Raw genomic sequence first — 23,433 nt, 5'->3', positions numbered from 1 at the left:
AGAGTGCTATAAAGGAAAGGGTTGGATCCCCTAACCCTAACCCTAAATGGGTTTGTATATATTCTATTTTTTCAACTAAATCTAGTGTATAGTTAGTCATTTGTGATGTGCTCTCTAGCTGTGCTCTCTCTCCTCATCTCCACTCTTCTCCTCTCCCCTCTTCATATTTTGTCATGGTATCAGAGCTCCCTTGCCTTCCGCTGAGGCATTGCAATTCTTGAGAGTGTGAGAAAGTGATTGAGAGATTGAGATCGAGTTTTCTCTTCCATGAGAGAAATTTCAGTTCATGTGAGAATTCCATCCATGAGAGATTAAGAGAAAATTTCCATCCACGTTGAGAGGAATTTCTGTCTATATTTCCATCTATTCTTCTCCTTATTCAAGAAAAAGAGAGAGAGAGAAGTTGTTCATTCCAATTCCGTTCATTCTGAGAGAAAGAAAGAAAGGCTTTGTGTGAGCTTCCAGTCTCATTGTTATTAAAAGTCAAAGGATTGGACACTCTGTCCATAGTATCCTTACCTCCAAGGCACAGCCTCCTTCAAAGGATCAATTCCTTCTACTACAATAGTTGTACGAAGGTGCTGGGATGTCAAAACTATGGGCTTGTCTTTAAATCTTGAATCTGCAAGCAAAGTATGGGTGGTCAGATACAAGTGTCTCGGCCTTAATGAGGTTAGCTCCTGCATTAAGTTATCTCATTATTTGGATATTTTTTGTTTTAAGAATCATCATAATTTCTCATTATTCAAAGCCTATGTATGTTTGAATTGCGATAGGTTGCTCTAGAAGATGTTGCCTACACCAAATACCATGCCCGCATTAAGAGATGAAGCGAAGAAGATGCAGACAATGGTGGGTATGGATTATGATACCATCCATGCTTGTCGTAATGATTGTATTCTGTTTCATCATGAGCATGGAGCTTTGGCTAGTTGTCTAGAGTGTGGGGAACAACAATATAGAGATAACTTGTAGGGTGAGTAGATCGGCGGTCTTGAGACACTTTCCCATCATTGCTAGAATATAGCACATGTTTTGATACAAATCCATAGCGAAGTTGATGACTTGGCATGCTACACATCGGTCCACTAATGACACATTGAGGATTCCTATAGATTGTGTAGCTTGGAAGCACATAGACAATTAGTGGTGGTTGGACTTTATGAGGGAGCCACGCAACTTACATCTTGGGCTTGCCATGGATGGCGTGAACCCTTTCAGGTTATGCTCGACATCTTGGTCGACATGGTCCATAGTCTTGGTGAATTACAATATCCCACCATGGCTAACAATAAAGAAGGGATATATCATGCTTGCATGGCTTGTGCCACAGAAGTACAAGGCCAAAAATATGGACATGTACATGGCACTTTGATAGAGAAGTTACAGATTTTATGGAGAGGAGTGCGGGTCTTTGATATTTCCAAAGCTTCTAGACATACCAATGACATTTTGGTTAGGGGAATCTTGATGTGGACCATGCATGACTACCCAGGATATGGAGAGTGTGTAGGTATGTGGCTATGTCTTTACATGTATAATATATGATACTTTAATGACTCTCTTTCTAGCGCATGTCAAGTACTAACACATTCAAGGATTCCTACAGGACTTGCAATAAGTGGGTACCATGCTTGTCCTATTTGTGGGAAGGGTTTGAGTGTGCTTGCACGATATTCCAAACATATGAGGAAAATTGTTTATGAAGGTCATGCTTGATACCTTCCGCTAGACCATCTCGCCCGTGGAGGCTAGCTTGATCCACCACCACCATATTTGAAGGCAAGTCACTAGATTCAAGCTTGGAGGGAGAATGGAGAGGAGCCTCCTCTTGGTATGAAGAGGCTATCCATCTTTCACGAGCTTGATTATTGGGGTCAGTTACAAATCAATCATCTCTTGGATCCCATGCATATCTTTAAGAATGTGGGGGTTACTATTTGGGTAGACTTGGCTGGTGACAAAGACTCTAGAGGAGTGCGAGAAGACTTGCGCATTATGAATAGGATGCCTCATTTGTGGCTCCAAGTGTGTGTTCATAAAGTTGTCCTCCTAAAAGCAACATGGATCCTCTCCAAGAGAGAAAAGGTAGCAGTCAAGGTGGACATTGCCTCTTTTTGAACACCAATGGGGTACATGCATTGCTCCAAGGACAATAAGCTTAGTGGCCTCAAGTCCCATGATTGGCATAAGATCTTACAGGTATTCTAAGATGTAGGATTAGTGTATCGATAATCGTGATGCATTAGTGTAATTATGATTATGTTATATTATTGACATGACTTCTTTGTTGCTTGGATAGTTTCATCCTCCCAATTACAGTGAAAGGGTGCTTACAAGAAGATGTTAGAAATACTATATTCAAGACCAGTGGTATTGTGAGGTATGCTTACTATCAACTCGCATTGATTGCATTTTCTTCAATTTAAGTTGAATAATATGTAGATTGATTATGAATATATCTTACATGGGCACATGAAATAGGTCGATATCTCAAAAAGAGATCTCCATATCCAGCATCAAGAAGGCTAGGGTGCACTCCATCAAAGCCGTATGCTTGCTTAAGAAGCACTTTCCCTCGAGCATTATGACAACTCAAGTGCACTTGCTTGTGCACATAGTTGATGAGGTGGCCATTGCAGGTACCATTCACAGTCAATGGATGTTTTTTCTCGAGTAGTTTATGAAAACTTTAAATGGATTTGTAAGGCAGAGAGCAAGACCGAAAGCAAGCATGGTAGAGGAATGGCTTGTGCAAGAGTCATTAGTATATATCACAGAGTTTCTTGCATTCATGGATCCCGATATGCCGCAGGCTTGGCATAATAAGGATGATGATCGCATCATTGTGGCGAGGTTCCCCAAGGAAAAGGGATTGAAGGAAAGATGAGCAAAGAACAAATGGAGAAATTCAATAAGTTTTGTATCCTCAATAGCAAGGAGATGCAGAAGTGGATTGAGAGATATGAAGCAGCCAAAGCAAAAAGAATAAATGCAAGGATGAGATTCAGAGTAATGCGAGTGCAACCATATCTATGGGATCTCGCCCTTCCCCCCACTCACATGTCACTTGATTGGCTATAAATGGCTCTATCTAAAGCCAAATGATATGGAGAGACAATAAACAAGCGCAAGCCAAAGTTATCATTTGGATGTATGATGCATGTAAGTGTCTTACCTCTTGGTGTAATTAAGTAATTATTTGTGGCAATATATGCTATAAAATAGATGCATCCTCATTGTTTTAATGATTCTCTTTTGAAGTACAAAAAGTACGGTGCATTATGGTCATATGGATGACATTTTTGCATGGAACGCATCGATTCAAAGAGAGTCACATATATTGTGGAGTCATGGCTAACTTCACACAAGATGGCCGAGCAAGTGCTTTGGATACCACTCTTCTCTCCTCGCAGTTGAATTATTGTGGGACCATACACAAAATTTATGAAATTGATTTCAGACAATTTAGTATTTTGATTCTTGATGTAAAATGGTTTAGAACTATTTACAACAGTCCCCATGCAACAGTGAGGAAAGAGAGTAGTGGTTTCTTTACGACAGACTCCACCAAACTTTGGACCAATGAAAGTGATACTTTTGTTCTTCTCGAGCATTGTGAGTAGGTGCATAATAATGATTTAATTATCGAAGCTTTCATTTTTAAATATCATTTGGTACATGTACTTAAGCATAAATTCATATAATTGATGGCATTTGACACCCATCTTCAATATAGGTGGTTTTTCATCTGAATCGTTCTGATCCAAGATGATGGTACATGATCCAAGTTACACCACGAAGTAAGAAAAGTTTTGGAGATAGAGATGTAGATATGGAGATGCCACTACCAATGCTAGATCCAATTGATCCAAATGGATCTAGCGAAGATGCAGATCGCAATATGAGACAAGAGGAAGATGCGCATAATGACATCATATGGGAGGAAGATGGAGATCACGATATTGAGGAAGAAGATGACGATCATCAAGAATCACTCGACTTTATTGAAGAAGATGATCAAGTCTTAGGTGAACATATGATGCCAAAGTATGATGATGATATAGGAGATCAACTCGGTATAGAGTTGGAGATAGACTTGTTTGGCGTGCTGGACTTAGCTTAGGATGAAGCCGTTGATGTAAATGCTCTTCATTGATTTTTTTCATCTCAAACTTGGACATGAATATATGAGCTTCAATCTTGATGTATATGCTCTTGTACTTTTAGTCTTTCAAAGGATCAAACATGTATGAAAAGAAATTTTTTTTGTCATTGGGAAAAACTATCTTTAAACGTCAGTATGGGGAAAAACACTCTCTTTAAAATGTCGCTATAGGAAAGTGTATCAGAGTCACCATATAATGACCTTTTACAAGTCTAGTAAACGTTGGTATATACCGACACCTTCTTAAACCCGCTTTACTTACCGACGATTAGCACCCCGTGCATGCTAAACATCGGTGCTTAACCGTCGAAATAAGGCCCATGTGTAGTAGTGCATTATAGCTTTTTATAATCAAGGTTGTATGGAAATTAAACTATTATTTCCCACAGCAATCTTCACGTCTAGCACTCCAACAAGGTAGAGAAGCATTACGAGTAGACGTCAATCCTCCAAAGAGCAACATAGAGAGAAGTGTGCCAGTAGTAATATAGTTTATAGGGACGCTCTAGCTACAATATAATTCCAAATCCTATGCCTATCCATTGCTAGGAGACTATCCAGTGCCTCTATGCAATTGTGCATTATCTGAGTTTGTCATATCATTCACATGGCTCCTCTATTCAGTGCCTCATGGTCATTTACCAGTCTTAGGCATGGCATAAACAATCAAAGGGTCTTACATCACTTGGAAGAAATTAACAAAGGAGAAGAGACTCAGAACTATAGCATTTTAAGTGGACTATGTAACATGCATTTGAGAGGTGATTCCATCCAGGTAAACCTTCTCGCTCTTAGGAGCAGCATCCTCATAACACTGTTTCAATTTCAAAGTTGTATTATCTGGGCAAAATATTGTTGTCATGGAGGCTCCCTTACTCATCTTTTTGGCTCCAAAAAGTGTTTGCACTTTCAACTCATGACATAAGGTAGTAGATGTATTTGTCTAAGCTCTTAGTGATCGTCCCAACACCTTCTTGGTGCAAAGACTCGACAGTCTACATTCGGACACACTACAAGATAGTCGACTCTAATGAATGAAAATACCATGATCCCCTGCTCATAAAATGCATCACGTGGCTAACTTATGGCCAAGCTAGTAGTAGTCATCGTGAATTCATCTCTCCCAAGTAGGTAAACCAAATCTAATACAAAATGAAGGGGGACGTGGAATAACTGACCTATTGCACATAGTAGAAGTTCATCTCTCTAATGGAATGTCAATAGCACTACTCCTATAGCTCAACCTCTTCTTCAACTGAGCTCATCGCAAGTTCAAGTGTTTGGAGTAGTGGTTCGAGTGCCTCGAGTGTGTTCTCCTCAATGCAAGTGTCCTTCCAGTTTGAGGGGAAGGGAAGACATACCTCCCAATGAAGTCAATTCTCCATATAGGCAGGCTAGGAAATTTCAAACTCATATCCTTTGCCATAATATAAGTGTCCATTTCTCCAAATGTGGTCCTAAAGGATTGGTCATATATTTCTCCATCTTCTCCACTCCTAAGATTGTGGGAAATCTCCCACTAAGGCAAGAACATAACTTCTCCACCATTTTTTCTATTTCCCACTCTTCCTTTTATGCCAATAGACATCATGTTTGAAGGGAAGTATAAGGTGGGTCCTACGATTAACACCACCACCAATATGCTCAATCCCACAGCCCACCTCCATCCCAACAATAATTCCAAGAGATCTGACAAAAAGGGGACACAAGCTCAAAAAATGATACACTCAAGGTCCACAAGGGTCCCCAAGTGTGTGTGTGTGTGTGTGTGTGTGTGCGCGCGTGCGCGTGCACATGCGTGCAAAGACCTAGCCTTCCATGGAGGAGGTAACATTAGCTTTTAGCAAACAAAAAGAGGGACAATCAAAAGGAAAAATGTATTAAAAGACACTCATCTAGCCTTCCATAGAGGAGGCATGAACCAATTGACTATGTCACTATGTTAGGAACACATTGAGAAAATCAAATCACAATTAGGTAGCTACATAGGCCACACAAGCAACTTGACCCTTAAGCAACTGCAAAAAGAGGCATGATAGATTAGTAAGCCTACCATGTATGAGGCATCTATCTCATAAAGTGAAAATAAGACCAAACTTTCCATGGCAGAGGCAGCATTAGCTAAAGCCAAAGAAAGACAATAGAAGGAAAAAACCACGTTAAGACACATTCATCTAGCCTTCCATAGAGGAGGCATGAAACAATCAATTGTGCCAAATTAAGCAAAGATCTAGCCTTCCATGGAGGAGGTAATGTTAGCTTTTAGCCCACAAAAAGAAGGACAAAAAGGGGGAAATGTATTAAAAGCCATTCATCTAGCCTTGTATAAAGGAAGCATGAACCAATTGACTATGTCACAATGTTAGGAACTCATTTAAAATATCAACACACCATTAGGTATCTACACAGGCTGCACATGCAGCTTGACCTTTATCTAAATCCAAAAAGAATTTTGTATAAAAAAAAGTGCAAGTTGCACTGAGGGATGCTACACACTGGGTAGACCAAAAGGGTGTGTTATTAGCCCATGGAAGAGACAAGTTAGGTCAAAACTAATGGATTTTTAGTTTCTCAATTTTTTGGATTTTTGGTGAAGATATGGTCGTGTTCTAGTATTTGTACAAGCATGATGCATTGTCAATCCATCTTTACTACCTTCTTCTGATTTTCTAGCCTCCTCTAATTTTTTATTGATGAAGGCAATAATGGCAAGATCCCAATTAGCAAACATACGAGCCATCTTTTGATATGTATAAGTGCCATTCATGTCCTAAACAGAGATGTATATATGTCTGTTAACATCCATAGAGTACAACCGCCAAATATAGGGTAATCAATGAGTAAAGGTGACCAAGCCGAATGATCTACTTCAACATGACAAGCTCAAGAGAGTTTAATACACAAATACGCCAAGGTCAATAATTACAAGCAATGTGCACACGGAAGGAGTATAGCTCAAACTCAGGGAGTTTGATCCCCAAATACCCTAAGCCCACCCAAAAGTCTAAAGATACCAGGCAACGTGCAAATATCTCTCTTTTGCCAGAACTCCAAAATCCCAACCGATGAGTGAGAAATGGGAGTCAACACTTATCCACTGCCATGTGGCATAAATCTAAGGTTTCAAAACCTTAGAATGAAAAATGCATAACAGAGAGACGAAATCGAATACACAGAGATCTATAACTCTGAAAATCCTTCACCGAATCACGCAAGAACTGACAGGTAGGGGTTTTTGGGCATCCGAAACGCAATGGGACAGACGGTTTTGGAAACCGTGGTCTCAATCACTGGGTCCAACACACGGACTGAAAAACGTTTTTGGAAACAGAGCTATCTGTAAACTCCACCGGAGTGCGAATGATGAGCAACATAGAAATTTTAGGACCTCCTGAGTCCACCGAAACTGACAGATCTGCAAATGGTTGCTCCAAACTTGAGTTCCAACACCTAAGCAAAAAACGTAGAAACTGAGACAGTGAGTCAGAAATCCAATGAAATAATCCCAGATTCAAGAATGAAGGTGTTTCCAAGCTCCTGAAGTGAAGTGGACACCAAAAGCAAGCAATAGTTGCCTCTACAAGTCAATATGGAGTCTCTGTCATCGAACAGAACAGGGAAAAGCTCAAAAAACGACTTTTTCTTTGAAAGCTCTTAACACGCTCTCAAAACCACTTTGCAAAGCCAAAGTGACTTTTCCAAAGGTTCCTCCAAGGTCTCCGCATACTCGGATGCAAGTAAAGTCACCCACAAAGCTTCCCACAGAGCTTCTCCTTCCTCCCATAGAGCTGCTGAGCTTCTAAGCATTCACGCACGCTCAGCTAGATCACTCGGGCCCTGATACCAGTTGAGAGTGCTCTCAACGGAAGCAAGAATGGAAGAAGGAGAGAGAGAGATAGAGAGCCACACAAGTTTGGTGGGTGCAGAACCACCCTAATCTTCTTTTTCATTCATTTATATATGTGTTTGAGTATTGTACATAACTGGGGTAAAGGCATAGTGACCTTTAACCCCCACAGTAGGGATCATATGCCCACCACCCCAACCGCAACCAACCCCGATCCCTTGTGCATAGGATGTGGCACAGAGCATCTGTCCCACGAGAAGACCAACCACTCCACTCACCCTGCCAAACAGCACCAGCCTCAATCTACTTAGCATCGAACAAGGCCATGTGGCCACACTGACACTACAAGTCATTACAAGGATGCATGCCAAGGCACTAGACAAGGCCATGAAGAAGCTCACCAAGAAGGGTAAGGTATCCCTGTTGCCAAGTCCCAAGATTCCTCCATAGCGGTCCACTTGTGTCATGCAAGCGGCTTCTAGATTGTTGTAGTGTGTTTCCGTGAGCGAAAGAGGGAAGGGGGAGAGGGGAGAAGGGAGGGGAGAAGGGAGGGAGAAGGAGAAGGGAAGAGGAGAGTGAAGGGGGATGGAGTGGCAAACACAAAGGCACTACAAAGGAAACAAGAGAACACCCAAAGACACTCTTGAAGAGAAGAGGGAGCTTGTATTTTAAACTTGTGCATACAACAATGAAGACCAAAGTCAGCCATTTGGTCTTTTATACATGTCACCTTTTGAAGGGAGGGCCAACCTTTTTCCTTTTAGCATCCTCTCTTTCTTTATATTTAGAAAGGCTCTTGGGCCTGCTGTAGGGTGCCAAGGCATCTTTGCAATCCTTTCCATCTCTCCCCTACTATTCCACTATTGTGTGTTGGAAATAGCACTTCTGTTAATCATATAAGATTGCTAAATAGCACTTGTTTTAGACTCGAGCCTCCGAGGATGAAGCTATTTGGGGCTCAAACCCCATATATGAGCCTCAAAACCTAGAGTGGTGAGGCCGATCTTGAGCTACTTGCGGTTTGACCCTCGTGAGGCAAATAACCATATGATGTGTTTGTGGCAATTTGCAGCTTGAACCTGTGACCGCTTGGGATATTTGTGGCTCAAACCCTATGAGCTTGTACTGCACTCCTTCCATGGTTGCAACCGTTGAAGTAAATCATGAAGCTTAATCACCTCTAATCACTGGTTACCTTGCATTCTGTGACTATACTCTGTGGATGTTAACACTATGCAATTAAAGATGAATTCACTCATGAAAAATAAGACTAGGACTTGGTTTCTTTGCCACAAGGAAAGAAAGCATTTCCATGTAAATGGGTCTACAAGATGAAGGTAACAGGTGATGATGTGTCTAAGTACAAGGCCCGTTTGGTTGCTAAAGGGTTCAAGCAAGAGAAGGGTGTGGACTTTGATGAGATCTTCTCTCTCATTGTGAAGATGACCATACATAGATGTGTACTTGGACTTGTGGTAGCTAAGGATATGGAGCTTATGTAGATGGATGTCAAGACAACTTTCTTGCATGGGGATTTGCATGAGGAAATTTACATCATAGATCTGGAAGGCTTTGAAGAAGAGGGCAAAGAGAATTTGGTTTGCAAGCTGAAAAAATAGTCCCTATGGCCTTAAACAAGCACCTAGAGAATGGTATTAGAAGCTTATGCTTTCATTCAGTCCCAAGGTTTCAGAAGAAGTGAGATCGATCAGTGCATCTACACTAAAAGGGCTAAGAATAATAGCCTAATACTTCTGGCACTTTATGTGGATGATATGCTATTGGCTACTAGTAAGAACACTTATGAGCTAGATGCGAAGAGAGTGGGAGAGAGGTAAGGAGTCTCACTTGTAGCTTTCTCACATACACAATGGGGGAATACACACAAAGATGGAGGTTGAAAACAGTTTTCCTCTTCTTAGTTGTGAAATCCAAAAAACTCTCTCTCTTACAAAAAGGAATTAATGAACCCTATATGTGGGTCTCAAACCAAACTCAACTAACCTAGGTGGCATACTAACTGAGCCACTAACTAGAGTACATAAAGATAGCTGTCATCTAGCTATTATTCATGGGTGGTGTACCAACTATATCTGTAGCTAACAAGTCGGTGACATAAATGCACAACGGTCACCCTAGCATATCACGAGTGGAGCTCGATGTCTCAACACTCCCCCTCGAGCTCAATCCCAATTCCTACACACCAAGCAGGTCTTTGAACTTGTGCAGCTTCTCTACACCCAATGCCTTCATGAATATGTCAGCTACCTAATCCTCTGTGGTGACATAAACTAGATCAATAATACCTACTAGAACCTTCTCCCATACATAGTGGTAATGCACCTCAATGTGCTTTGTTCTAGCATGATAGACTGGGTTATTTGCCAAGTGTATACTGCTCATGTTGTCACAATAAATGACAACTGGCCTATCTATAGGCTAATGCATATCATAAAGTAGCTTATGCAACCAAGCTGCCTCACATGTAGCCATTGCTGCACCCCTGTATTCAGCCTCTGTGCTCGACAAGGCAACTAAAGGATGTTTCTTGCTGCTCCAAGTGACTGCAGCACTCCTAAAAGAAAACACATATCCACTCGTAGATCGTCTATCAGAAATACTACCAGCCCAATCAGCATCAGTGTATCCATGCAACTATATCTAAACCCCAGTCTCATAAAATAGTTCATATTGCAATGTGGACTTAACATGCCTCAGTATGCGTCTAGCTGCATCCAAATGCGGTTTCCTTAGAGCCTACATAAACTGACTTACCAACCCAACATCATAGCTCAAATCTGGCCTGGTAATAGTCATATAAATCAAACTTCCTACTATGTGTCTATACATAATAGGATCTTCTAGAAGCTCACTTGCATCTGCACTCAGCTTCACATTCTGCTCCAAAGGAGCTGAAATAGGCTTACAGCCTGTCATCCCATATTTGGACAGCATGTCCAATCCATACTGCCTCTTCAAGAGCCATATCCCACTTGTGGATCTAATCACCTCAATGCCCAAGAAGTAACGCAGCTCTTCCAAATCCTTCATCTCAAACTTCTACTTCACTAGCATTTTCACATGAAGGATATCTTCATCACTATCACCTGTGATGATTAAATCATCAACATAAATGACAAGCAACATAATACCTTTCTTTGTTTTTCTCACATAAAGTGAGAAATCTGCCGTGGAAATCTGAAAGCCAATAGTGACAAGATATTGTCCTATCTTGTCAGACCATGCTTTGGGTGCTTGCTTCAAGCCATACAAGGCTTTCTTCAACCTGCAAACAAACTCAGGATGAACAGCATGCACATAACCTGGTGGCTACTCCATATAGACCTCTTCTTGCAAATCACCATACAAGAAGGCATTCTTTACATCCATCTGATGTAAAGACCATCCCTTCGATGTAGCCATAGCAATGACTGCTCTCACAGTTGCCATCCTTGCAACCGGGCTACAGAACCATCTGCATTGTGCTTCACCTTATAGACCCACTTGCAGCCAATTGCATTCTTGTCTTTAGGCAAAGGCACCAATTCCCATGTAGCATTTGCTTCCAAGGCATCCATTTCTTCATCCATGGCTTTCTCCCATTTTTCTTTTCCCATGGCTTGCTCAAAAGAAGTGGGTTCTGGTTCTTGTATCACTTTGACCATATAGGGACTGGTTTTCTTGAATTTGCTGCATTTTTTTATTTTTGCCATGGCCTCCAGAGCGGCCTGCTCTACCTCTGCCTCTACCTCTTCTAGCATTTGAGTAGAAGACAGTTTCCTTTGAAGTTCCTCCTAAAGAAGATGCACCACCATTTCTCTGCTCTTCAGAAATTAGAAGAGTAATCAACTACTCAAAATCAGGATATTTTTCACGGACGGCAATGGATGTTCGGAACTGTGCATAATCCTTTCCTAGACCATTCAAGGTCACAGAAACTAAATCATCATCTTCCACTGGCAACCCAATGGAAGCAAGTGAATCTGCAATCTTCTTCACCTTCATGTGGTAGTCATTGATGCTCATATTTTCTCTCTGCACATTGTGCAACTCCTGCTTGAGCTGCATTTTCCTGGCTTGCGTATTTGTGCTGTACATTTTTGCCAAAGTATCCCATGCCTCCTTTGCGTGCTTGCATCTTGAATATGCACAATCATAGAATCTAAAATACTGATAGACATCCAATACATAACTTTTCTGGCTCTCTCATGCCAGGCTTTAAATGCCTGCATTTCCTGTTGATTGGGAACATTAGGAAGAACTGGTTCTTCTTTATTTCCTATAATGAACTCCCAATAGCCTTTTCCCATAAGGAAATTTGTCATTTTAAACTTCCATGCTTGGAAGTTGTTCTTGTAAAGCTTTTCAGTGACAATATGTGAAAGAGAGTCAGACGCCATTACAGAACACTACAAAATATTATGTCACTGCAAAAAACACAACTTCTGCCTCACAAGGCAAATCTGCAAAACTGACGAAAGTGGTATTTGACCACACAGTCACTTCCTAGTGACAATTTTGCATCAACAGGCAATAAGAATGATACTGTCACTCCCAATATCTCTGCGCATAGGCATACGATGCAATTTCTGCAGCAAATTTTCACGGACCTGCAAAACAATGGTCGCACAGCCAAAATAGGCCACTTTTTTGAGTGCCTGGGAAAAACTTCTGCCACCAAAACGGGCCCTGAAACGACCTGAAATCAGAAAAATAATGTCATTGAGCATTTTGCCCAGTCCCGTAGCATATACAACCCTCTCGCCGCACCACGAACGGCGTCTCAATCTGAGACAGTGCACTCTTGCACTTTTTAGCTGTGCTACCTGCAGAGATTTGCTCCTAGACTCGAAAAAGGAAAGCAACACATCCTCTTACCAAGACACTGCGAACTTGGTTTGCCTCCTTGAGCTCCTTACCATGAACCAAGCTCTGATACCATGTGAAGAGAGTGGGAGAGAGGTAATGAGTCTCACTTGCAGCTTTCTCACATACACAATGGGGGAATACACACAAAGGTGGAGGCTGAAAATAGTTTTCCTCTTCTTAGTTGTGAAAGCCAAAAAACTCTCTCTCTTACAAAAAGGAATAGATGAATCCTATATGTGGGTCTCAAACCAAACTCAACTAACCTAGGTGGCATACTAACTGAGCCACTAACTAGAGTACATAAAGATAGCTATCATCCCGCTATTATTCATGGGCAGTGTACCAACCGCATCTGCAGCTAACAAGTCGGTGACATAAATACACAAGGGTCACCTTGGCATATCATGAGTGGAGCTCGATATCTCAACATTAGATACATTGAAGAAAGAGTTGCATGAGGCCTTTGACATGAAGGATTTGGGACCTATAAGTCATATCCTTAGTATGTGCATCATGCATGATCGGAGTAGGAAAATACTTTGGCTTTCAGAGAAGGAGTATGTTACAAAAGTGTCGCAGTCACTTTCAATATGGAGGAGGGGAAGGCAGTAAGTCCTCCATTGCCTCCATATGTGAAGGCAGATAATCTCAAATCAGATGAGGAGAGGGCCATGAGGTTCCTTATCCATCAGCGGTTGGGAGTCTATGATAGCTACTAGACCGGACATTGCATTTGCAGTGGGAAAACTGTTAGCCGGTATATGGCTAATCCAAGAAAGAGGCATTGGGAGGCAGTTAAGTGCATCATGAGGTACATGAAGGGTACCAAGGAGATGTGTATCTGCTTTGGCAGAGGAGAGATGCATGTACTTGGGTACATAGATTAAGACTATGCAGGGCATGTGGATAGTAGGAGATCCACTTCTGGTTATGTGTTCACCTTTGTAGGTGGTGCAGTGTCATGGATGTCTCATGCATAGAAGTGCATTGCTTTGTCTACCACAGAGGCTGAGTATGTTGCAGAGCCACAGATGGTTGCAAGGAGGCTATATGGCTGGATCGGCTAGTGGGAGATTTGGAGATTGATACAGGTGTAATGACATTGCATAGTGATTCCATGAGTGCTATTCAGCTAGCACAAAATCCGATCTTTCATGAAAAGACCAAATACATTGAGGTCAAGTACCATTTTATCAAGGAGGTACTTGAGGACAAGCGCATAGAGCTTTTCAAGGTTCATACAGATGATAACCCTGTAGATATGTTGACAAAGAGTCTACCTAGTTAGCGATTTGAGTATTGTCGTGCATTGATGGGCATTGGCTAGTATGTCAATTGGTCGTTCTCGCTTAAAGACACATTGGTTTTTCAGTGGGCGGTTGTGGGGTTTAAAGGTCACTGTACCTTAACCCCAGTTATGTACAATACTCAAACACATATATATATGGATGACATATAAGATTAGGGTGTTTTGTACCCACCAAAATTTGTGTGGCTCTCTCTTTAGACTCTCCCTCTCTCTCACCTTCTTCCGTTTTGCTTTCATTGTTGAGATCTCTCAATAGAGAACAATCATCGACAGGATCAGGCCACATCGAGAACCAGTGGAAAGTTCAAAAAAAGAATATGGTTCATGTGGCACATGCATTGGATTTCTTAGCCAACCACTAGCTCCCTCCATAGGTACTCGAGCAAAATCTCTTCCTTCAAATGCGGTACCGGGAGGAGATGCCCAAATTTTTCAAAGAGAAAACTGCAAGCCTGTGTTGGGCCAAGGCATATTTGTCTACAAAGTCCAAGTGCCCCCAAAAGCAACTAGATGGAAGGAACATGGCTTATGAAGAGATGCTCCAAAACTATTTGCAAGTACAGCAGTAGACCCACATTGAGCTAAAGATGGATTATGGAATCCTATAGTTAGAGGTGGACAAGTTAAGGACACTCCACTCTCTACCAAGGCCAAGGGTGAGGTGATGAACCTAGCAGGGAAGAAGATGTAGATGGAGCATGCCTGTAGTGCAGTCAACAATAAGCCTTCAAAGCTTCACAAACAGAGCAGGGAATTGGGACCTAGATCAAGGTCCTTGAATAAGAAAATGCATGACTAAGGCAAGATGTTGTAGAAAACTAGGACCCGAAGGAGGAGAATGCATGGTTACAAGCTCAGAGAGACTGGTATAACCAACTCCAACAATTAGACCGCCTCCCCCAAGCTCCTGATGAACACCCCAACATGCTACCTTGCCAACAGCCACCAGACCATGATGGCTTGGATGGCCAGGCTGGTGTGATGGAGTAATTGTCAAATTCGAGTGGGCAGGTGGGCACCTTAGAGCATAAGTCCATTAAGGGAGGAGCTGCTTCAGAGACTAAGGTAGTAGAAGGTATCTTAGCCTAGGCACTTCTCGTGCTCCATTGAGCAGGTTGATCAGAATGCAAAGAGATCACTACTTAGACCTACTACAATTTTGGGGATGCTTGTATTTTTGAAGATGTTGCAGTACAGTGAAAATTTTGGTAGACACAACTGAGGTGGGTGTACATACCATGAAAATGATGGATGCCGAGCCTATTTTGTTCACTCAAGGTCTCCCTATTGCAATCCCAACTACGATAGTTTTGTGCTATGGGAGGAGATGCCTATCTGTTACTAGGTTTATCTACACAGATAGAGGAAATGGAGTTGTTCGTTCCCCCATAATCAATGCATGAAGCTAGTACAACCATTGGTTTTGGTGTATGATCGAGCAATAAAGGCGTTCAACCATTTTATTGGGGAGTATGCTCAACATCAACACAAAATTTTCAAGGTCGAGTGTAGGTTGATCGTCATCCAAATATACCAACTGCCCTAGCCGTCGCTCAAGTTTCCTTCATACTATGGCAACCTTTTGCAAGAGCTCAAAAAGCTTATCAATAGTCATGTGACCAAAGCTAAGCCCATGTAAGATAATATACACAATTTATCTAAAGATCTAGGCATGAAGTGGCAGGAGTGGGTTAGCCAGGTCCAGCACTACATGACCAATTTCACAATGGTCCTAGACATCAACATGCCCTCTAAAGATCTAGTAGCCGAAGCCTAGACCATAGGGTGGCTTACTCGGCCTCCCATGGACATCAGCAAAATATATCCATGGCCATCCAAGGGGCAACATTTTGAGGCCAAACAACTGCACTTTCCTCCCCAAGCTTTTGCCACCAAAGATGTTGGCCCTTCTCGCCAACCAGTTTGACCCCAACCTCCACTTCGATGAAGGCATCGCCATCAACAGCCATGTGGTTTTAATGCTAGAGCCTCCATGTGTGAGCAGAGTAGCTGGTCCCTTCTAGTCTATGAGGGCATGACCAAGGGTAGCTGAGGCAAAATGTTAGCCCTTGGGTTAGCCTAACATGGAGCCATGACTAAGTGTGGTCACTGAGTGGTGACCTAGGAAGGAAGCGGTGGAGTCTTAATGGAGCACCGGTTTTGTAGTGGAGGTGCAGGAGATTGTGGCACTACCACTAGTTAGGGGTTGGTGCACTGAGTGTAGTCATTTAGAAGGTGGTTTTGTTAGGTAGATTGATATTGTTGTAACAGGAAGAGAAGAGAGAACAGGAGAGCAGTGTGCCAAGTTCTCTTCATCTGACCTAACTTTGCTATAATAGAAAGTGTTCATTACAAGCTGAGGTGGCTTGTTATTCTGAAGATAGTTTGAGTTCCAATACAAGTTTATGTTTTACTCATTACTTTGCCCCCTTTTGTATTGCACTTTTTATTTCTTTTAATTGTTCTTAAGTTTACAAAACTCGGTATTCTCTTGTAATCAGACGGTTCTCTTGCAACAAAGAGGACCTCAACCTCTGAGTGTAATTGTTGTCATGTATTCTGCACTCGATCATGCCATATTTAGGATTGCAAGAGAAGGCATCTTCACTGAGCACAACATTGGGCTATGCTAACACTGAGCACCTTTTTTGAGATAGCCTTGGGTGAGGGAGCCAAAGCATCAACACGTCCATGCACTTGGTGAAAGCTACAAATGGGAAATGAGAACCATTTCTTTTACAAGACATTCAAGATTCTATGGGAGGTTTTGAGTGATGAATTTTAGATTAAAGATGGTGACTTAGAGGTGAGTATACTAGTGCTTTTCATGTGTTGAGAAAAACACATCAATCAACTTCTACCATATATGTATGTATCTAGGATGTATTTTACGGATCTGGTACTTTTCAAAGGCCTTAATATTAGCAAGATCCATGGATGTTTTTATCAAAGCTATGTTTATATATTAATAAAAAATCTTGGCGAAAGTTTATTGAGTTCAGTTTTTTAGTTTCACAATATTAATATGATATAGTACACTTTTATATGTTTTCTTTTGAACTTTGAAGTAAAAAATCTAAATCCTGGTGAAACTTTAAAATTTTTTGCATAGAAGTTTCAAATCTTGGCGAATCTTTCAAATGTTCATTTTTATTAGGGCATACAAACTTTCAACACGAATATAAAATTTTAGCTTCTTAACGAAACTAAGTTGAAAAAATCATCCATGGCAAGATCCATGTGATGGAAAAGTTTGATCTTGATTAGATTTCGTTTTCATGGTTGGGTGTGCCCGTTTTCTTATTTTCACCATGTATCATATATAAGTGTTTAAAAATATGCATCAATGGTCTTCTACCACATGTATATCTATTTAATGGATATCATAGGAGATGAGGGAATGGATGACATGATGAATGTGCTTTTTAGAGGCACAATGAAGGACTTATGTGCAATATCTAAGCTAGAGAGCATGACAAGGGAGTTTCAATCAACAACACTATATGAGGATTCACATATATTGGAGCTACAACCTTTACAAGAAACTTGATGGGCAAACATAAGCATGTTGACATCTTCATGGAGGTGGGAATGAGTGTTTTTTAATTCTAATTTAGCAATGATCTATTTTAATTTTATTTTCTATTTTAAGTATGAGTGCTTTTGTAATCTAATTTAGTGATCCATTTCAACATATTTTTAATGTCAACTACTTTGTTGATTTGTTATAGGTTGCTTCAATAGATGTTTCCAAACCCATGTCTTCAAGAATATGGGATGTGCCATTTGGACACATTGGGAAGTTAGATGGATACAATATACTCATGAGAGTACTTTTGAGAAGCGAGGACAAGATCAAGTAGTTATGGCTAGAAAGAAAGGTCTTAGAAGGGTACCAAGGTTATGCTTTCGAAAGCCCCATGGATCTTTACTATGAGTGGGAGGAGGCATATGGGCATCACCTCTTTCCAAACACCAACAAGGTACATGTAATGTTTGAAGGTTTCCTTTAAAAGAGACAACAAGCTTAGTGGCCTTAAATCCCATGATTGGCACACGATCTTAAATATGCTTGTCTTTCAATTTATTATCTTCTTATTGTTACCATTGTAACTTGCTTCTAAAGTTTAATCTCCCAATTGTGGTGAAAGGACATTTGTCAAACAATGTCCAAATATCTATCTACAAGATAAGGTCCATTATGAGGAATTCTTTCTATGCATGACTCAATATCATTTTATAAGAACTTTAATGAGTAACATTGGATGGTGGAAACTGGCCACTATGTTGGCACTACCAGTTACTACTAGTTAGTGATTATATGCATGACTTCTAACTATAATTCCCACTAGCAGAACCAGTTAGTGAGTACTAGTGTTAGTCAAAAACCTTGTAACCCTTGTAACTTATGTTATTTTGAACTTCCTAGTAACAGTTTTACTAATTTCCACTTTGGATAAAATCGATCACTGTGCTAGCATTCAATAGGCTTAATTGGTACATGGTCACTTATATTAATGATGGCTTCTCGGCGGGGTCACTCAGTGTAATATGTCTATATCACGTGCATTCAAGGGTTCTTTTCTAAATCCCTATGTAACCTATTTCTAGTATTTCCTAGTATCCCCTCTGTAAAATTTGGGAAATTTTATAAATCCCCTTCTGTAAGTATATTTATTTTCCTAGAGGAATTTTAAAAGTCCTTATGTGAGTCATACACTGCTACTTTTGGATTCCCTTTAGGTAGGATGAGATATTTAGAATGTAAGATCTCTACATCACCTGCATTATTTGAATCTACACACAGGTACCAATTGCAATAATAGGCAATGCATAAGTTTAAGATGGGTTTGTGTCTTGATGATGCCATAAGGCAAGAGAAACAAAGAATAAAGACATATGTGCAAAAATTAACAGGAACAAATATCAAACAAGACAAATCATGTCTGTCGTACACCAAGAGCAAAGAATTGTGCAAAGTCACTTGAAACACGTAAAGAGCTCAAGAAACAACCTTTATAAAAATACTACATGAAAGATTGGGAGCTTTTATAAATGCTTTATATCTTTCAATTTTTTACAAAACCATATGTATGGGTGTTTCAGCTAGGAGAAGGGATGATAGATTAGCCAATTTTATAAAGCATTCAATGACGATATATAATATTTATTTCTTGCCAAATACAAACATCTAGAACTTTCTTATGAGAAAGATTGGAAACCTATTTAAACAATGTATATCTGAGACTTAGTAATTTCTTCCATGTCTTTATTGTTAGAGAAGGAGTAGAGAAGACAAAACTACAACACCATGCTTTCAGCCACATTCACGATTGGCCTTGCCACTTTTTCGATGTCTTGATTATTAGAGAAGCAAAAGATGGAAATATCATTCTTCTTTCTCACATTTATAGAAGAGATTTCCACTTTTTTTCTTCCATGAAAACCCTTAGTAAGTCATATCAAACCATGGTATTAAAACCATAGAGGCTACATTCATACATCTTGTTGTACTCGATGCCAAAATAGCATTTTCAAACTTGCTTAATGGCATTCATATAAACAAAAGTACCCAGGCGGTTGCAAATCATCCACTTCTGTGATTCAAGGTCCTACAAAAAAATAATTTAAAAAATCCATCAAGACAAATCAAACTAAACTTAGCGCATAGTAATAATCATAATAAAGCTTTTATCATATTAGAAAGATTACAAAGAAGCCCCTACCAAGTGTGTTTAATGCCCCTTTACAAAGTCATTGGATACATTCCAATCATTGTCATCTAAAGTATACTTATTGCTATTACACTCATAGGTTAGGTTTGCCAATGCAATTACGCTCTCAATATTTATCATGTCAAGGTCTGTAAGGTCATATGTGAAGCATCTTGAACCTTTTGCCTTTTGATTCCACCCAAGCTAGACTTCTACTCCAAAAGGTCTATCTGAAAGGTTGAACCCTCTTTTATATTCCACATACCCCCCACCAACCTTTCTCCTCATTTTTTGAACTCGTCCAAGATACCATATAGCTTGTGTTTTCTTTTTTTGCAAAGATCTTGTATTGCATTTCCTTTTGCTTTTCCTTGTTTTGTGTTCTTCGTGAAAGAATACGGCACAATCGGAACCTATTCCAAATACTTTCTCATTTGATGTAGCAAGAGATATATCTTCCTTAGAGTAGTATACTCCTCGGTGAACCCTTGTGAGTCTATCTTTAGAGAGTGTGGGATTTCCATTAAGTTGGCTTACCAATGTGGACTTAAAGAGAGTTTTACCATCAATGGTAACATCTGGGCTCACTGCTTCTTATTCATCTAGGAGAGAATCCACCACATGCGGGAAGTAGCAAGTTAAGGGTGTCCACTTTTTGTTCACTCCCCAATCCTTAGGAGGTGGAAAAACAAGCTTTTTAGCACACAAAAATGCAAATCTCACCTACTTCCCTATGGATCTAGTCTTTGAAGTCTTCTGACACAACATCACACTTGCTATTGTGCACACAATCGTATAGTCTAATCGAAAATTCGATGCACACACAAAAAATTTCTTTGTGTCACACGGCATGGTTCCAGGGTGGTCACACGTTTGTCACGAACAGAGAGTGTCATATTAAATTCTAAATTTCTCACTCATTTTAGATTAAATGTTATTGAAACTTTGTAAGTGGTCTCTTTGCATTATGTAGAGCTTAACTTGATTTATTGGTAATTTTTTGAATGATTTATCTAATTATAAATAATTATTTATAATAAATAAAGTCATAAAATACATGCATTTTAGTAGCACACCACATTTTTTTAGTATTTTGAATAATTAAGAAAATCCAATTCGGTGGAAGGTTAGTAGGCACATAAGGGTGTGTGGTTGAATCATCAAATCCCAAATCCAACGATTAGATTAAGGAAGATTGAAGTTTAATTTTTACTTTTACTCCTCAAAGGATCAACAAAGAATATTAAAAATAAATCTAGTAATTCTCAAACATGACCAAACATTTCAAAAATGTCAATATTTTTAGTCCTCTGCATGATGAATAAGAGGAAAAAATTTTGGTTAAATTTGAGTAAGGGAAACGTACGATATGGCCTCCAACAATGAAATCTCCCTTTTGTGGGGGAAAAAGGGCCACCCAAGCCTAATACCAAGACAAGGTAGGCTTAGTATTAGGCTTGGTGAGGTAGGCTAGGAGCATCACTGACCCTAGTGGCAAGCCTTTGGAGTCTGCATGCTGCCCATGCGGAAGGCTGAGTCATCAAAACCATGCCACGTTGTTAGACCACGTGGTGCCATCTCATCAAGGAGATGTGACATCACTCCTTGCCATGTCACCTTACATTGCCACACGTGCTGCCACATGTGCCACCTCATCATTCCACATCATGAGCCATGTGATCACACAATGCCACCTTGGCATACCTCCTCAACCTTGCCACATCACCAATCCCTCCACCTCAATTTGCCATGTCAATCTACCACCTCATGAATGCCAACTCATCATGCCACATCACCTTTCAATGTCATGGAAGAGACTATATTACCACATCATGACCATGCATGGTGCCACATCAGCCAGATGTATACACATGACGATGTGCGAGGCATAGAATACCTCGATCGAGCTATATGACCTGCGTGAGGCATACAATACCTCGATCGATGTATATGACCGAGGACACCAAAGGATACCTCGATCGAGGTTTATACATGCGTAATGCATTGAATACCTCGATCGAGGTAAATGGTCTGATCGAGGTATATGATCTGGGCTCTGGGCATAGCAGACCTCGATCGAGGTATTTGAAGGTACAAAACTTAGCCAATTAGTTTCAATCTTAGCACCTCTCCACCAATAATAATGAAGAGCAATCTAAGAGCAATCTAGTGGATGAGTTGAGGCTCTTTATAAGACACCACGTTTTGGTTCATTTCACCCATTCTTGCCTCCTCATCACTTTGTCACACCTTCCATCCTACTTTCATTGAGAATGGGTTCTCAAAGCTGTAGAGCTAGTAGACGTGAAAGATGTAGGAACCCCCCCCCAAATCTCATTGACGAGGAGCGCAAGCAGAAGGCTCGTGAGCGCAAGAGAGCCTCTAGAGCTCGAGCTCGCGCTGCCACCACTGATCCACCTCCAGATCTACCTCTACATCCCACCTCCACCCCCACCTCCACCCCCACCCCCACCTCCATTGTCCCCCCATCCTCATCCGCTCCCCTACCTCTAGCCTCCACCTCTACCTCTTCCCCCTCCACCCTCCCCCGTCCCCCTCCCCCTCCCCCCGCTTCGCTTGGCGCCTCCCTTCCCCCGTCCACCCTACCATCTCCCATTGATCCCCTTGCCCCACCTTGCAGCAGTAGTGTTGCTTCACGACGTGACTTGCCGAAGTCCACTATCCGTCGTCGTACTAGCAAGATTGTGCAGTCTTTTTTTTGTGACCTCACGCCAGCTTCGCAGTCTTCTCTTCTCACGTCCCTGATTGATCACCCTGATTTGGTAGAGTGGAGGCTTGCTGGTCTTGGTGCACGTAGAGATAGGGTTGTATCTAGCGAGGTCCTTAGCAGTGTTCGACGTTCCTATGCTTCTATTAAGCATAGGAACTCCAGTGATGCCTTGGCAGCACGTCGTGCTATTGTGGCTGCCATTAGTAGGCCTCGTATGATAGGCCATGTGCGTACCGCTTCACGTCTTCTTCAGATTGCACCGCGCACATTGCGAGTAGGCATTGCGAGCAGGCATCATTAGGAGGCAGAGTCTAGAGGATAGTGAGACTCTCTTTGGGCTTCGAGTGGTCATGCACCTCGCAGTGATCGATTGTTGGATGATTCCACTAGGTCCTTCATACAACAGTTTTGGGAGGAGCATTGCAGAGCATCCCCGGTGTTCAAGAAGGCATTGCGGAAGAGGGTGTCATGCGGTGTGTACATTGAGCATGGTGCATGTTTTTTGGAGTGTACCCAGACTGAGTTGTACACTCAGTTTGTAGAGGCACACCTGGAGTTCAAGATTGGGTAGAGGTCATTTGAGCGATGCAGGCCATGGTTTGTGCGATGCTCTCAGGAGCGTGACACATGCTGTTGTCGCTACCATGTGGATTTTGGATTGATGTATGACGTATTCCGTTCCCTTGATGGTCATAGGGGAGTGGTTCCTACTAGCCCTCGCAACTTCATTCATTCCATATTGTGTACACGAGATGGTGATGCTTTATTCCACTTCCTTGATTGTGTGGAAGGCAC

General features: G+C 41.1%; 1 pseudogene; it reads left to right on the top strand.

The window, feature by feature from the left end:
• Positions 1–23,433, top strand: part of LOC147891798 (mitochondrial uncoupling protein 5 pseudogene) — a 131,836-nt pseudogene that overhangs the window by 75,520 nt on the left and 32,883 nt on the right.

This window comes from Dipteris shenzhenensis, chromosome 17 (genome assembly GCF_047967505.1).
Source record: "Dipteris shenzhenensis isolate YYH24624 ecotype China chromosome 17, Dip_SZ_1.0, whole genome shotgun sequence".
Lineage (NCBI taxonomy): Eukaryota > Viridiplantae > Streptophyta > Polypodiopsida > Gleicheniales > Dipteridaceae > Dipteris > Dipteris shenzhenensis.
Note: the sequence above shows the minus strand (reverse complement) of the source record. Positions and strands in the feature narration are given on the sequence as shown.